Genomic DNA, 18,414 nt, shown 5'->3' on the forward strand with positions numbered 1-18,414 from the left:
AACTAAAGCAAACAACAATTCATCAAAACAATTAATGCAATTCAGTATAATCATAGACTATCGGATATTTATGGTTTGAATTTATTTACTAAATAAACTGGGGCAACTCAGTCAGATGGGCTAGGTTATTATTATTATTATTATTATTATTATTATTATTATTATTATTGCATTTATAACCTGCCTTTCTGCCAAGGAGCTCAAGGCAGCATCCATGGCGCTCCCCCAAATCTATTTTACTTTCACAGTAACCCTGTAGGTTAGGCTGAGAGATAGTGACTGCCTCAAGGTCACCCAGTGTGCTCCATGTCCAAGTGAGAATTTAATCCTGGTCTTGCTGGTCCTAGTCCAGCATTTCACTGGCTCTCACACTTTGCGAAATCCTTCCAAATGGCTGTTCCCTTGAGGAAAGCTATAAAATGACTGGCTGGTATTCAGGCTTTTCGAGACACAAATCACCAGGCGATAACACCAAAGAACTACCACTTCTCACAACTGTTTGTGTCATTCCATCCCCCAGCACAGACAAGAATTTCTGTGCGGTTAAATCAAAAGGTTGCCTAGCAACCATTCAGGACTACTCACATGTGCCGAGAGGGAAGAGACATTTGGGGGGGAATTTCTCCGAGAAGGTCGCAAAGGAAACAAAGGCTAGATATTATACCCTCTTGCCTGCATAATCAGCTGAGCTTCCCAGCGACGCTTCCTCACGTGCTTGCCAGACTTTGGGTCATTTCTGCAGCACTTGTGGACCTAGGCACCCCGTGTGAAGTAAAAAAGTCATGCTAATACCCAAGGAAAAGGAAGCAGGGACGTTGGAGGCAATGAGAGTGAGGTGGTGGAAACAGGGAGTACAGAGGCAAATTTAGAGGATCACGACAGGTTTGCCCACACTGGATGCCGAGTTGAGAGGGTGCTGCAGGGAGCACTGCAAAAAAGACGCAGAATGGAAGACAGTAATAATAATAATAATAATAATAATAATAATAATAATAATAATAATAATAATAATAAAAAATTTATTATTTGTACCCCGCCCATCCGGCTGGGTTTCCCCAGCCACTCTGGGCGGCTTCCATAGAAACCAAAAATACACTAAAATATCACAGATTAAAAACTTCCCTGAACAGGGCTGCCTTAAGATGTCTTCTGAATGTCAGGTAGTCATTTATCGCTTTGACATCTGATGGGAGGGCGTTCCACAGGGCGGGCGCCACTACCGAGAAGGCTGGTTCCCTGTAGCTTTACTTCTCGCAATGAGGGAACTGCCAGAAGGCGCTGGACCTCAGCATCTGAGCAGAACGATGGGGGTGGAGACGCTCCTTCAGGTATACTGGGCCGAGGCCGTTTAGGGCTTTAAAGGTCAACACCAGCACTTTGAATTGTGCTCGGAAACGTACTGGGGGCCAATGTAGGTCTTTCAAGACCGGTGTTATGTGGTCTCGGCGGCCGCCCCCAGTCACCAGTCTAGCTGCCGCATTCTAGATTAGTTGTAGTTTCCAAGTCACCTTCAAAGGTAGCCCCATGTAGAGCGCATTGCAGTAGTCCAAGCGGGAGATAACCAGAGCATGCACCACTCTGGCGAGACAGTCCGCAGGCAGGTAGGGTCTCAGCCTGCATACCAGGTGGAGTTGGTAGACAGCTGCCCTGGATACATAATTGACCTGCGCCTCCATGGACAGCTGTGAGTCCAAAATGACTCCCAGGCTGCGCACCTGGTCCTTCAGGGGCACAGTTACCCCATTCAGGACCAGGGAGTCCTCCACACCAGCCCGCCCCCTGTCCCCCCAAAACAGTACTTCTGTCTTGTCAGGATTCAACTTCAATCCATTAGCCACCATCCATCCTCCAACTGCCTCCAGGCACTCACACAGGACCTTCACCGCCTTCACTGGTTCTGATTTGAAAGAGAGGTAGAGCTGGGTATCATCTGCATATTGATGGACACCCAGCCCAAACCCCCTGATGATCTCTCCCAGCGGCTTCATATAGATGTTAAAAAGCATGGGGGAGAGGACGGAACCCTGAGGCACCCCACAAGTGAGGGCCCAGGGGTCTGAACACTCATCCCCCCACCACTTTCTAAACAAGGCCCAGGAGGAAGGAGCGAAACCACTGTATAACAGTGCCCCCAGCTCCCAGTCCCTCTAGACGGTCCAGAAGGGTGTTATGGTCAGTGGTGTCAAAGGCCGCTGAGAGATCCAGCAGAACTAGGAAACAACTCTCACCTTTGTCCCTAGCTCGCTGGAGATCATCAACCAGCGCGACCAAGGCAGTTTCAGTCCCATGATGAGGCCTGAATCCCGATTGGAAGGGATCCAAATGGTCCGCATCCTCCAGGCGTGCCTGGAGTTGTTCAGCAACCACGCGCTCAATCACCTTGCCCAAGAATGGAAGATTTGAGACTGGGCGATAGTTGGCCATACTGGCCGGGTCTAAAGATGGTTTTTTAAGAAGCGGTTTAATGACTGCCTCTTTCAGCAGATCTGGGAATGTTCCCTCACAGAGGGAAGCATTCACCACCCCGCAGAGCCCATCGCCCAGCCCTTCCCGGCTTGCTTTTATTAGCCAGGATGGGCCAGTGGCGTAGCGTGGGGGGTGCAGGGAGGGCCGGCCGCACCGGGCGCAACATCTGGGGCTTAGGGTTAGGGGGCGCAAATCCACGGGTTAGGGGGCGCAAATTACTTGCCTTGCCCCGGGTGCTGACAACCCACGCTACGCCACTGGGATGGGCAAGGATCAAGGAGGCAGGTGGTTGGTTTCACGCGTCCAAGCAGCCTGTCCACATTGTCGGGGGTAACGGATTGAAATTGATTCCATGCAACTTGAGCAGACAGAGCTCTAGCACTCTCCCGCCCCAGCCCTGCTCCCAGGGTGGTGTCTAGCTCCTTCCGAATATGAGTGATTTTATCTGCAAAAAACTTTGCAAAATCGTTGCAGGAGATCTTGGGGTCTTTACAAGGCCCCAGTGGTAAAGGTGGTTCCGTTAAATTGTGAACCACCTGAAAGAGTCTCCTGCTGCTGTTTTCTGCAGATGCAATAGAGGCGGTGAAGAAAGTCTTCTTCGCCATCTTGGTAGGCTCGACGTTGAGCTCTAACCTGTGTCCGGTCAGATTCGGAGTGAGTTTTCTGCCACCGACGCTCTAGCCGTCTCAGCGATTGTTTCATCGTCCTCAGCTCCGAAGAAAACCACGGGGCTGTCTGGGCTCCATGCAGTCGGAGAGGGCGCTTCGGAGCCAGACAGTCATTAGCCCTGGTTAACTCCACATTCCAGCGGGCCACCAGGGAATCGGCTGAAAGGCCATCAACATGGGATAAAGCATTCCCTACCACTCTCTGGAAACCATTTGGATCCATTAAGTGGCGGGGGCGGACCATCCGAATTGGTCCCACCTCCCTGCAGAGGGGATGGGTCGCAGAGAAGTCCAGTTGCACCAGGAAGTGATCTGACCATGGCACTTCTTTTGTTTCACTTTTTCTTAATGTCAGATCACCCACGTCACTAGAGGTGAACACCAGGTCTAAGGCATGTCCATGACTATGAGTTGGGCCAAACTTATTCAGGGACAGCCCCATGGAGGCCATGCTTTTCACGAAGTCCCGAGCAGCCCCTTGTAAGGTCGTGTCGGCATGGATGTTAAAATCCCCTAGGACAACCAAACTAGGTGTCTCCAGGAGAAAATCTGCCACGACCTGAAGCAGCTCGGACAGGGAATCCTTGGTGCAGCGGGGAGGTCGGTACACCAAAAGGAATCCTGTACTGCCCCTATTGCCCAACTTCCAGAACATGCATTCAGAAAACTGGATCTTCCCAGTAGGACGCCTGGTGCAAGCAAGTGACTTCCTAAAAATCACTGCAACCCCCCCCCCTCCCAGCCCATATGACCTGGGTTGCTGTGCATAAGAGAAACCTGGTGGGCAAGCAGCGGCAAGGACAGGCCCATCTGCTTCCTCCAACCAGGTCTCTGTCACACATGCCAGGTCAAATCCTCCATCCATAATCAGGTCGTGGATGGCAGTGGTTTTATTCATCATTGACCTGGCATTACACAGCAACACCTTCAGGTCATGTGGGTTTCCCCTGTTGATTCCAGTATCCATCCAGTCAAGGCCAGACCCGGAGGCAGGGATAGTCGTCAAACAACAACTAAACCTGCCTCCTCGGTAATGACATGGTCTGGTCTTAGCGTAACTCCGCCTCCTGCCCATGATCACCGAGATCGGATGTCCCAGTGCTTCCCTCCCCTGTGGAACTTGTCCCAGCCATCGTGTTGGCTGGGGCCCCACTCCCAGGTAGCCCTGATCCCGCCCCTTAAAAACAAAACACAAACTATACAGAACCAATAAAACAACAACAACAACAAAGGAACAGAACAATTATACTAAAATTAATCCCCAGCCAACTATCCATCCCTCCCACCCACCCCCAACAAAGGAAAAAAGAAAAAAAGAAAAAATCAAGACAAGAGGCGGGTGCACTAAATTTGGGGTTTTGCACAGGCAGCAGCTGAAATTTGAAAGCCCAAAGTCTGCCACTGGGGGATAGAAGGAAAGAGGCAGAGAGCAAAACGGATGGAGGAAAAGACAGCCCAGGGATTGAGCAATAAAGGCGGCAGGGAAACACAGGAAGGACAGATGAAGCAAAGCCAGCTGGGAAATGATTCTCTAGGGGTGGCAACTCAGCTGTAATCCATGGTTATTATGGCCATATTTCCCACTCTTTAGTGGAAACAGCAGTAGTCTTAGGTAAGGAGGGCTTCCACATCCCATTTTCATTTCTGTGTGTGTCATTCCTCTTACAAGAGTACACTCTTATACAGTGGTACCTCGGGTTACAGACGCTTCAGGTTACAAACTCCGCTAACCCAGAAATAGTACCTCGGGTTAAGAACTTTGCTTCAGGATGAGAACAGAAATCGTGTGGCGGCAGGGCGGCAGCAGCAGGAGGCCCCATTAGCTGAAGTGGTACCTCAGGTTAAGAACAGTTTCAGGTTGAGAACAGACCTCCAGAATGAATTAAGTTATTAACCTGAGGCACCACTGTACTCAGAATAGTGTTATGAGATTGGGGGGGGGGGGAGGAAATAGGCTGTGTACCTACGGTGTCCGCAACCCTGGGCACTCACAGTTCTGGAGCCAAGCCAGCGGGCCTGCCAAAGTGACTTAACAGTTGATCTCTCTCCCCATGGAATCCTAAAAAGAACTACATTTTCCAGGCTGCTTCAGGGAAAACCATCACTGTTTAAAGCAGTGTGTTACTCCTTTAAATGTATAGTGCTAGATGGAGCCTCAGTGGCAAAGCACAAGGTCTCAGGTTCAGTCTGTGGAATCTCCAGTTAAAAGGATCAGGTGTGCTTTAAAGCAGAGGCTTTTCTCCATCCTGTCATCATGGGCCTTTAGCTTTTATTTTGCAATGTGACCGTGATCCTGCTGCACAACAAGAAGCCAAAGTAAAATGAAACCATGATGAAATTGCACCCCGGTGTTTGTGCATCCTGATGATGACTACACAGTATCATTTACAGATGGTACCTGCTTTATTGCAATGAGATGCGAAGACACAGGCAGATATGTTAGATATTTTCAAAGAGGGCTCCTGTTGAGCTTTCATGATTCTGTTGCCATGGGAATATTCATTGGCTGCACAAGGGTTTGAGAAGCACTGCAGCGTTTCAGGAAAACCATTCAGGAAAATACTGTTCTGTGCTGCATTGCTGGAGTTTCAGGCGAACAGGGAAAAGAGGGGCGGGGGAATCCCCAAAAGATTATATTTATTGTGTTTTATGGCTCTGGGTATTTTTGCCCTGCTTTTTTCTACACTCTCAGTCATGCCTCTTTGACATTACATCCTAAACTCAACAAAATAGGTAATAAATTGCTGAAGGAGGAGGAATTTCTCCTTCAGACATTGCAAGAGCACTTAGAGGGGAATCTATGTGAATCCTTTGACATTGCTTTCTTGAAGTTCCATTGGGCATAGGCAAGCTAAAGATCTCCCCTGCAGTGTCCCCATTTTGTAGAAGAATTGAGTTAAACTTTTTTTAACAAAGTCATTCAGAATTTTTTGTTCGCAATGGCTTTACTTTTATTGTCTTGTAAATTCTGAAAGTTCACCACAACTATAAATATTCACTGACACAAGATCTTGTCACAGACTTTAGCTATTGCAACAAGATCCTTTGGGCTGTCTGATATGTTTTGCAGTAAGCACTATGGCGCAATTTGTCCATCTGGGAGTGTGCGAATCTGCAGGGGGATGGAACATGCCATCCCCTCAAGCAGCAAAATGGAACATGCCAAGTTCATGCTCTAACATTGTGCACATGTTGCTGCTTACACAAAGCTTCATGTGTGCACTGGAGAGTCCATGGCATTCCACATCACATACTGCATAATCTAAAGCAGATAAACAAAAACTGCAAAAAGGTTTGGGAGGGAGCAGATGGGAGCAACTTCAGCCCAACTCTGTGCAGAGTCTCCAGGCCATATATTTTTCCTCATCATGTCCAAAATGCAGCTAGAACTTTAGCTAAAGCAACAAGCACACCAACCTAGAAGTTTTTAATATGCAAAATGTTGTAAAGCATAGGGTCTGACTGAATTAAATACATGTCCAACTAGCGGGTTTCAAAAACACTGGAGAGATTGCTTCATTCATTTTCATGTTTAAGCCAATGAAAAAATCTTACCCTTCTAAAACTGTGACAGATTGAAGCATTGCACTAAGGAGTTGCAGAATATGAACTTCAGAGCGCCTAGCAAATGTGTATTTCCTCCTCCAAGCCACTCAATGTTGATCCATCAAAGAAAAACATGTAACATCTGGATCCTGTAATAATACATGCATTTGTTATTAATTCATAAAAGCAGGAAAGTACAGTCTATGCCATTTGAAGATACAACCATAATTTAAGCACCATCTCAGCTTCAGCTTGCTGTGGCTGAGAGAAAGGGCTTCTTCTTGAGTTCAGCTATACTGTGCACGCCTTTATTTAATTTGGCTTTTAGTTCAGCTGGTTTGGGAAAGATATGTTATTTTTGTGTATGGTTTTTGTCCTTCTTAGCTGATTTTTGAAATGCTGAATTTATATTTATAATGGCAATGCATTTTAAAAGAAAAGGATAAAAAGATGCATATACTTCTGAATGCATTGCAAATGTATTTGATCTATTTTTGTGGCACAACCATCCCCACTCACCCCAAAGCAGATGTTCTCATTATGAATTGCTTCTAATCAAATTAAATTAAAATGGAAGTGCTGGGCTTAAAAATCAGCACCAAGCTTAATGCTTTATTTGACTCATAACCTATACCTATGCAGAATTATGTTCTGTTCATCTCAAAGGCACTTTCATCCCTAGTGAGGGTGCATATAATAGCCTTAGTCATGGCAGCCTGGTCCTCTACAAATGAAATTTATTTTAGAGTAGGGGTAGCCCATCTGAAGTTGGCACAGGTGCAAGTGACTTTATTTGCAAAATACATACCTAATTCTGAACAGCGGGCATTTGAGGGTCTCAAAGCTGCCTGCACAGGTTTATACCCAGGATGTTTTGTCACCAAACAGAAGAGTTCTGCTAGGTAACATTGAGCAGATCCAATAGTGGCAGAGGAGTACAATTTATTTGCTGCCATCACCACCTGCAAATGTGTTCCCACCTGACTCTTCAGCTATTTATGCTCTAAAATCAACTTAGCCATTTCCTTGGCTTCAGCGTCTCAGAATACCAATATATATAGTATATAATTGACTGCTGTATAAAATACCTGAAGAATCATATCACTAAAGATAAGAACTATCTCCTTCCCACTGCTCAAGTCTTGGCTGGTGGCAGGGGTGCCAACTTGAATAAAATAGGGGGGGGGGTAAGCCCTGCTCTGCATAATCGATCACGTGAGTTGGAGAGTTGGAGTCTGTTTTGGTGTCCAGTTTAACTGTCCAGTGTTGATAATATAAATCTGTCATGATCCCCAAAGCTGAGGATTGGCTTCCCTGTCAAAGGACAGAAAAGCAGATGAGTGACAGGGAGTTCTTGTTTCTCACCAGTTCCTCCAAGCCTTTCTCTAGTATTCACAGGAACCAGCAGTGTGACACAATGCCCCAGTACTTCTTGCCAAGCAGGCAAAACTACAAGAGCTGGCTGATTGTGTGTTTTCTTTCCACATGTTCTGTTCCAGCCTTATCCACAGCCCTTAGGGCAAAACATACAAGTAAACCCAAAGAGTTTCCCTTGATGGCTGAAAAAGTAGAAATAGCTTGGAGAAACTCTTCTGTTAGCCAGCACTCCTGGTTCAACCCTAGTTTTGACATACTATATATTTGTTGCTCTCTAAAATTGCTTTGCCTCATAACTGTGGATACCATGTCCAAAGTTATATGAATATGTGCTTTGCATTAAAGGGGAGCTACTGGTATAGAGGTCCAATGAGCAATGCCAGTGGCTCCCCAAATAGGGCTTTCTAACCCACCGTATATCTTATGCAATGCTGGATAAGGACCATATGTGAAATCACATTCTAGGATCCGTGCCATTCAGCCCCATAAGCAACAATTGTTGCATTCTGTTGCACACAAATGCACACGCAGGACTCCCTTGCTGACAAATCAAGCATTTGCCCCCAGAGGATGAGGAATTCGGCATGACCAAGTCCTTGAAGAAAGGCAGTGGCTTTTAAGTTATGTTCTGAGCAACCATGGCAGCTTGCCCTCTGCTACTGATTGACATCTGCACTGGGAAGGAGAGTGTTGGGTATATCCAGAGCATGCACTCAGATAACATGTTTCATACCAGGTTAGACTACTTGCCCATCTAGCTCAGGATTGACCACTCTGATTGTTCCCAGGAAAAGAGCTTTCCCATCATTTGCTGTATTGTTTTTAACACTTGATTGGGAACCGCCCAGAGTGGCTGGGGAAATCAGCCAGATGTCTCCTTTTGACTGGAGACATCAGGGATTGAACTTGGGGCTTCTGCATGCAAGACCTGTTCTCTAAGAACTATGGGACAGCATTCCATGAACGCATCTTGACAGCAAAAGGATTTCTGCTTCCACAAAGGTGCTTTCTCCCCCCCTCCTCCCCACGTGAACACCTTATGCCCTCTCTAATTCTGCTCCAGAGCATTGGGAGACCCCCTAGAATAGACTGAGGGGGAGCTCAGCAGGGGGAGAAGGGAGAGTGTTCCATTGCTCAAGCAGAAATTCTTGAACTGACAGAACATTTGCATAGCACTGCTTTGCATACAGTCAGTGGTCCTTCCCTACATGGAACAAGAATGAGGCCCTAGACCCCCTCTGGTTGGTACCCTTCATGCACTGGAAACACTGACACATAGCAGATGTGCAGTTGCTCTTTGCTGATGTGGAGCTTGAGAAGGGTTTCCTGAAGCTCAAAAGTTCAGAAGCCGCTCTAATCTTTGCTTTCTAATTAACTGTTTATGTTTGGTGGAAAGCAATTGGCTCTGACGTATCTAGGCCCATTGGAAATGAGACAATCACATGCTTACAGGCTTTTACTCCATTCCGCCCCCCCCCCCGATCCACTTCCGAACCCTGTTTTTTATTTCCCCCTCAATAGTCAATCAGCATTCTGTGCCTTGTGCATACTCAGACCTCATTTAAGAGGTGCCAGCTTGTGAGAGCGATGGGGACGGGGGCGATGTCATGCACATGGTGTCGGGAAGAGCTGAGGGTAGAGCCAAACACATCGGCAGTACAACTCAATGGCTCCTCCTCCTTTTGCCACCGCTATGGGCAGGAGGCTGCTTTGACCCTCCTTTCCCTCCATGGCAGGAGGAAGAGGAGAAGGAGCCAGCCGCTGGAAGCATGCCATGCTTGGCTCCACACTTTTGGGACATTGGGGGGAGCTGGCCTCTACCCCAAAAATATAGGGAAGGCCAAAAGGGCTTAGGAGCCAGTATCCCTGCCTCACTGAATCATTTGGGGGGGTCCTCTTTAGCATCTCCCCAAAAGATATTCTTCTCTTATGGCTTCATAAGAATTGGCACTTGAGGACTTGAGCACAGTGTTAGTATAGAGCAGTGGTTTTCAACCAGTGTACTGTGTCAGGGATGCCATGGGCAACACTGTTCTCTGTCCCTCTTTCCTTGCCTCCCTCCTCTGATGCCCTCTCGTGTCTCTGCCTCCCAAAGGCTTGCACAGCTGTTTATTGCAGCAGAGCTGGCTACAAGCTCCCCAGGCGAATGGTGCTTCTGGGGATGGCCAAGGGGTGCTGGTTGCCAGGAGCTGAAGCAGCTTCGGAGTAAGCAGGCAAGTGGCAAGGGAGCCCAGCCAGCCAGTCCACCAGCCCTTGCTGTTGGGAATGGGCAAACAAGTCCCAGGCCCCTGTGGGGCAGTGGGAGGAGGCATCTCTCTTTGGAGCAGGGAGGGGGCAGCAGTGGCTGCCCAGAAGACTCCCAAAGAGAGGGGAGAGGAGAAGAGGTTGAGGGAGCACTTCACAAGGGCAGCTGTTTGAGAAAAGGGTGAGAGGCTGCCAGAATGTAGTTGGTCAATAGAATGTAGTTGGTCAAGGGAGCCGTGGACACAAAACGGTTGAAAACCTCTGGTATAGAGAGTTAAACATCCTTGGATACAGGAACCTTGTAGAGGACTCCTAAATACTCAGAAATTTGGCAACGAGCATTAGGATTTTTGCAGTCTAAAGAGTTAAAAGCAAAGCTATACAGGTAAGTGGTTTGAACTCACAAATCGGTCATGAACAAAGGCAACATTCTTTGACTAGGTTCCCTCCCCCTGTTTTTAAAGCATTTTGAAATCAGCCTCTTACCCAGCTTTCTTTGCTATAGAAAACTTGTAGGGGATATATATATATATATATATATATATATATATATATATATATGCATGCCTATTAACCTTTTGCTTTCCAGAACAGTATTTATGTTTCCTTTGGCACCTTCTGCTTACTGAGGACAGATCCATTTGGACGTGTTAAAGCATTTTTTCCTTAATCTCATTACAAAGAGGCAGTCTCTTTAATACATTCCAGGACTCCCTACTGCTGAGCTATTTCCTCTTGGAAACATCTCATTTTACTGGGCCCAATTAAGGCCCCATTCATGTCTCTGTAAATCTGGAATAAATGTATTAGTCTTTATATGGTTGGTCCAGAAATATATGTCAGCTCCAAATATATCTCCACATGGCTAGTTTTTCTAGACCTAAAGTAGGCTGAGAAAATGAGTACATGGAAGCATTTTCATGAAAAGATCTAGACTATTGTGAGCAAAGCCATACTGTGTCAGTACAATTGCCCAGCTATCCCAGTACTGTACCCTCTACTAAGACAAGATTCAGATGTTTTCAGTAGATTTTAAAGCACAGCTTATTTATAGAGGCTGTTCTCTAAATATTAACTCAGTGTCTCTCAGTGGTTAATGTGTGATAACCATGTCAAATGTAAGTAGTTCAGTTCTGTGTAGGAAGCCATTTAAAAACAGTAGCCCAATTCAGATGCAACAAGAAACTATGGTTTTTATTACATTCTTGAGCAACAGTGAACCTTGTGCTCATGTGATCCCCCTTCCCACTCTGTTTATGAGAGGAGATTAGAAGCTCCTATTCATGGTTTGCAACGAACTACAGTGGTATCTCGGGTTAAGTACTTAATTCTTTCCGGAGGTCCATTCTTAAGCTGAAACTGTTCTTAACCTGAAGCACCACTTTAGCTAATGGGGCCTCCTGCTGCGCCACCAGAGCATGATTTCTGTTCTCATCCTGAAGCAAAGTTCTTAACCTGAAGCACTATTTCTTGTTTAGCGGAGTCTGTAACCTGAAGCGTATGTAACCTGAAGCGTATGTAACCCGAGGTACCACTGTAATGTCTCCTGTTTTATCTGAATATGCCAGACTTTGCACAAACCAAACCATAGTGTGGTCACAAATGAGGATATCAAACCAGGATCCTCAAAGGATGCAACAAGCCATGGTTTGCCATTGCATCTGAACTGAGCCTAGTGAGTAGATTGTCATTTATGATGATTAAACATATGTATTAAACATAACTTCTCATTTTTTTCTTGCACCTCTTCCCAACTGTTTTTCATGCTGCCATTCCTCAAACTCCCTTCTGATGTGTATGTGATGATGACAGATCACTCTGTGTTCCATCGCCATTACATGTTAAAAATATGGACACAATAGATGAGTTTTTGTCAGTAGCTTTACGTAGAGTATGGGGTGTCCTTACAGAGGAGTTTTGCCATTGCTGTTTGCTTTCTGCAGACAGTAAAAAGACATCTATTCAAACAAGTATTTGGCTGTTGATTAAACTAATAGATTGCTCTGGACTGAGTTCAACTGGCTGCGATTTTTGATGCTACTGCATGTTTATGTATGGAGAATGCGCTGGTGGCAATCCCTGGTGAGCAATTTCAATCATTATGGCTGCAGCTGAGAGGATATTTCTGGCTGCAGTGCCAGAGCAAGTATAATGCATGCGCTGAACCTGATTCTTAATTTATAATAAGAGTGTGCCATGTTCTTAAAGATCTTACTAAACCTTTGGTCTTCAGTGTGAATATTGCCTGCAAAGGGGCACAGAATCTTTCCTATCGTTCTGAATACTTGTTCTTCCTGTAGGTCCCAGATCTGCAAACACTAAGTAGCAATTGGTGAATAGTCTTGATTTATCACTAGCTGATTCTGGATTAGGACAGCACTTCTGGCCCTGCTTCTAATTTTGGGTGTGTGTCCCCTCAAAACAGCAAGACCTTTGAGTGCCCTCTGCTGCTGAGCAGGGGCACTTGAGTGACAGTTTCCAGAGATAATGTACACTTTTTGTGGCTGGTGGTGCAGGTGTTTAAACAAGTTAAGGAAAAGAGCTATTTAATTTCAGCTATTTTTCGAGAGAGAAAAGCAGAGGGGGTTGGGGAAAGTCAATGGGTAGACACAAATCAGTAGGAAAATAAATGCTATTTTCAGCTTTTTGAAAGGGTATTGCTAACAAAAAAAGAGAGCATAGCTATAGAATTGTTCTTGATGGAGCCCTTTTGAGATGAGATAAAGGTGTTTTTCCTCTCGCTGTTGCATGCATTTTCACTCCGTCTTTGTCCAGCTGGGTTTAGAGATTGAGGTCTGGGCGTGCAATTGTATATTTGTTCCACCAGATACTGAAGAGTGTTTGCTTTGAACAATGTGGCCTGGTTCCCCGCCCTGCCCCCACTCTTTTTTAAAAGAACAGCAGCCTAGCAGTTGCTTACGAGGTGGGGTGTGGGGGAATAGAACTAACCACATTAGGAAAGTGAAAACCAGTTTTACTTCAGTGAGTGCAAAGACGAAGACATACGCGCTTTGCCTAATTTCATTTTCCAACAGGGCTTTACGAAGAGGCGAATGTACTGCATAATATACAGTATGTCTGCCTAGGCCAGTTGGGTGGGATCAAATGTACTCCTTCAATATATCCAGCCCCCATAAGCCACATTTGTCCTCATCTCATGCTGGTTCCTCTCACACCTCTTTTGAGCACATATGCCCTGTTCATCTGCACACCCAACAGGAAGAACTTCTGCCAAGCCTAGGACTAGTACTTCATCTCCCTTTCTTCCCCCACCTTTCTCTTTTTGACAGAAGCACTGTGCCTTTTACAACAACATCCCAGGGAGCAATCCCAGGTAATCTGTCTCAGCATGGGGCAACAATGATTGAGGAAGCTGCATTTCTGCCTGCCTGCAGTATGTTAAAGGCACAGCGTATCTGGCAGGCACTGGGCCAATGCGATCCATGCAATGTTACTCTGCATATCAGATACATTTGGTACTTAGGAACATGAAATATACTCAGAGTCCTGTAATGATTTCATGTTCTTTATTGCAGCTTGCAAAACAGAGATTGAATTCCCCCCCCCCAAACCTCAGGCTTTTATATACATTATTTACACAATGAGTCCCATCTGATTGGCTGATTCTGCTTCCCTCCTGGAGCCTGATTGGGCTGCTACTGCAGGCCAATCAGTTGTTGGATTCTACGATCCTACCAGCCTAATAGGCTGATTAACTTCCTCCTGGAGCCTGATTGGTCCTCTCCTGCAAGCCAATCAGTGCAAGCCAATGCATTCTAGGGTCCTACCTGCCTACTGTTCTAGGATCCAAGCTTAGTACATAACAGAACACTTACCCTCTGTGCATGTGTGATGTTGCGTAATGTGGTTTATAGCCACATGATTGTTGTTGTTGTTATTGTTGTTGTTGCTGCTGCATATGAAGAGAGTTCCACGCACAACAGATCTCCCTACCTGTCAGGGCTATTCATTTCCATGGAGAATGCATTTATGTTCCTTTTTTGCATGTGCTGATTTAATTAGAGAGGTTTGCAGGCAAAAGAACTCCATGTCTATAGCAGAAAGCACAGAGGGGCCTGGATCAGAATGCTTTTAAGGAGAAAGGCGGCTGCAATATGGAACAAGTTTGTCACTGAACTGCATAATGGAAGCTACCAATATAACTAATTCACAGAGGAACCAGGCATGATTTTCAAAAGAGGGCAGATGGGTGGATTAAAAATACCTGAGGGCAGAAGAAGGGAAAGTTTCAAAGAGTTCTCTTTCAAAGGTCGCTGGGTGGTATCACTTTTTACCACTTCATGAAATCTGCTCCATGCCTGTTAAATGGCATTTTTGCTATTTTGTAAGCTGCTATTGCTGATCTTGCCGCTGCTTTCTCAGGCTTGCAGGTGGTGTTATCGGTGCAGCTTCGCAAAAGTCTGTGCGCCCATCTTGTCCTTCAGATATGTGGGAGTCAGGAGGAGCTTCACAGAATTGTTCAAGGACAGAGTCTGGCCCAGTGCCCAGACCCTGAGGCATTTTGTAGCTTCTCAGAATGATAACACTCTGGCAAGACACAAAAATACATTTCAAGGTAACATTGACAATCCTTATTCCCAAAGCTTCGGCTGTCCAGAATGATAACATTAAGGCTGTTGGAGGGGTTTTTCTGTGTTCCATTGGCCAGAGCTTGGATGTATCCGAGATCTGCCCCTAACAAAAACATTTCAAATATTCAGACAAGTCTCCACCCACACTGGGATGAGACAGGACCATTTGATGTTTTCCAACACCCCAAAGAAGTAGCAGCTTATAGACAGTGAAGAGAAATAAGATAATACTATGAAAGTCAGACTGGAAGGTTTAAAATGTTGATAAGTATGTAATTCAAACTCTCCCCCTTTGTCAAATGTTACCAAAAATCTGGAATACAGTAGCAAACAAATGGAAGCCCTCAGAGGCTGTGAGTTTTTGTATTCTTTAATTTTCATGGGAAGAAACTGAATCCTCTAAAACAGCCTGACTTGGGTCCAGAGTACAGTATGAAGCACCTTTGACCCAGCAAAGTCTCCCGTTGATGGAAGGCGGGAGGCAATTTTGCTGGGGGAGCATAGGGAGCTGAATGGAGAACTGGGGTGTTTATTGAGCATTCATCCTGATTTGTTTGCATAAAGCTTGCATGGAGGTTATGTGTCAGATGTCTGCTCTTTATAGATCATTCATTCTGATTTGTTTGCATGGAGGTTACATGACTTCCCATAAATCAGTTGTTACCCCCAAACTATATAGTGCATTTTCCCATCACTTTCCTTACTGCAAAAAAAAAATCTGATTTTTTAATTTTAATTTTTAGTTTGCACTCTAATGCATGCTAATTGTGCAAACCTAAATTTGTTGGTATGCAATTGAACCCCTTCTGCAAAATAGTAAGCCCTGGTGAAAATCACCTCCCCCTTCTATCAGAAGATAATTCCTGCAAGTGCCTTCCCTGAGTGGAACTCTGGTCACAGAATCTCTGGAGTCAACCATCTCAATATACAAATGTTTCCATCTGATTGTAAGATGCCCAGAAGGTCTGGTTTCGGTCAAAAGATTGGGCCAGAAAATGTTAAAGGAATAAAAAGGACGTGCTTTTTCACCCACCCTAAACATGCTTATTTGGAAGCGAGTCCAACTGATTTTTCCTGAATCCCGTAAGTATTTGTGCTTAAGATTCCAACAGTTGCAGTACAGACAGAACACATGGCTGTGTTGATCTGAGACAGAGCCTGCCTATGCTGGTAGATCATTTTTTCACAAATCTGTAAGATACTGAACAAACGTAGAACACATTGGACCGGGCTGCTTTGCTCCTGTATCACAGCATCACCTAATCGTCTCCACAGGTTGACAGAGGAAGCTTCTTCAAATACCAGTCAATATTACTGTGACTTCTCACATATACCTCTGCAGTTATGGAACTAGAAGTAGAAATTTAGGAGAGGGGTTACAGATTAGTCATAGAACAGGTATTTCAAGTCTTAGAATGTACACCTGTTATGGTATAGGGTATGTTGAGCAGCACAGAACATTTCTACAAATAAGCAAAGAATGTAGAAGGTCTCAAGTTCAATGCTTGGCATTTTCACTTCAAAGGGCCTCAAGCAACAGAACTTGAAAGACACCTTCCTGAGATTTTATACAGCCACTGCTACCAGGAACAGACAGTATTCGACTCAAAGAACTGACTTAGTACAAAGCTATTTCATGTGTTTAACATGTGTATGTACCAGGGGGGAAGAGTTCAATGGAATTCAGTATGGTCAGGATTCCAACAAGACTCAGATTGTCAGATGGACATTCCATATGTCCTCCCCGCTCTCCCAAAGTCATAAATACAAAGAAGTACGATTTACTAGGCTTCCATATGTATCAGGCTCCATTATGCAAATTTTAAAAAACTTGACTTCTAAAGGGGGGTAAAAACCTTCAGTGCGGCCGGGCCTTTTTGAAAAGGCAGCCAGTTTGTGGAAAATTTGGAAAATAAAATATTAGCACTTAATTCCTCCTTTGCCCTTCGAGAGGTTTTTCTAAAACGTTCTTAGTCCAATATTTCCTTTGCCAGTTTCACATGAGATGTTTTGGACACATTTCAGTTCAGACTGAGAGAACACAGCGACTGGCTAAACCTTTCAGCTTGGTTGGTTCTGAATTTGGACACAGAACAAAAGTCATGAGTTCTGTGCACTCACAGATGGTGAGAAACCAATAATAGTGCCAGGAAGGCACTTATCCTCATGTACCCTTTGAGTGCATCGCCACTGTCTTAATATGCTAGACCTGGAATCATGCTGTCTGCCATATTGTCTTTTGCTTGCTGTGACTGGAGGTGGTCTGTGGAGAAAAAAGGGACCGGCTGCAGTTTACAGGACTTATTATTATAATCAACAATACATTTAATTAATAACATGGCCCAGGCCCCAGGAGTTCTTGGCACCTAAAAGTAACGCTTTTATGTACCAAAGCAGAGGCAACACAGCCCCAAGATGCAAGTAAGTGAAGATTAGCAGTAAGGAACTATCATCCTGCCTAGAAGAGCCTTCTAGAAGAGCCTTCAGCAGTCTAGTGCATCTGAGATGTTTGGGACTACAATTCCCATCAGCCATAGCTGTGGCCAATGGTCAGGAATGATGGGGGATGCAGTCCAAAATCTGAAGGACATCATGTTGGGGTAAAAAGATTTCCAAGATGAGACAGAAACACCTAAGAGGCTTGCTTGGCCAGTTCCAGAAATCAACATGAGCTGAACAGTTAAGGCCCCATTGGGGCCTGAGATCCATGCTGGTTCCCACTATGTCTGCAAACACTTTTTGCACTCTGAGCCAAGTAGCCATTTTAAGTTTATGGCACATTACCCAAGAAGCTGATATCTGCAACCATTCTGTTGTTTGTTTGTTTGTTTGTTTGTTTGTTTGTTTGTTTGTTTGTTTGTTTTAAATGATGACCACATTATAGCTTGACTTATTTTGTATTTCTTTGTAGTTTGTCTTCATTCTGTTCACTCGGAAAAAAGAATGGTAATAATAATAATAATAATAATAATAATAATAATAATAATAATAATAGTGCTGTTATTTTTACATCTGTTTCAGTGTCATGAACAGTGTTCCCTGAGGGCAAAGAGTGCACAACTCAAATCACTTTGAGGACCGTTTACATTTCTGTATTCATTTAAGAAGAAAGTGCTGCAATGTTAGCTTCACAAAAGTATCTTTGTGACTATTTCAGCCCACAAGGCTTTTAAAAACTATTATGCATTAAGCTCACTTCTCCTGTCTGTGAGTCAGAAAATACATTCTTTTTCTTTGCTTATTAAAAAATTGTTAATATATTAATTAATTTTATTCCAAAATCAGTTTGTAAGCACATCAACAGAAAGGAAAACAATTAATATATTGTAAATGATTACAGCAGTTTAAAATTACTCCCAACATAGTAAAAGGAGGTGCTAAATCCTGAGTTCTAGAACATTATGAAAACACACCATTTTTTTGAGGAAACTTGTGGTGTAACTGTCAGCCTTCCTTAGTCTAATAAAGCCTGTTAACTCCTTACTCAATTACATTTCCCTTCTCTTCTCTCTCTGTTCCAT

The sequence above is a fragment of the Podarcis gaigeae genome, assembly GCF_964106915.1.
Source record: "Podarcis gaigeae genome assembly, chromosome: 3".
Lineage (NCBI taxonomy): Eukaryota > Metazoa > Chordata > Lepidosauria > Squamata > Lacertidae > Podarcis > Podarcis gaigeae.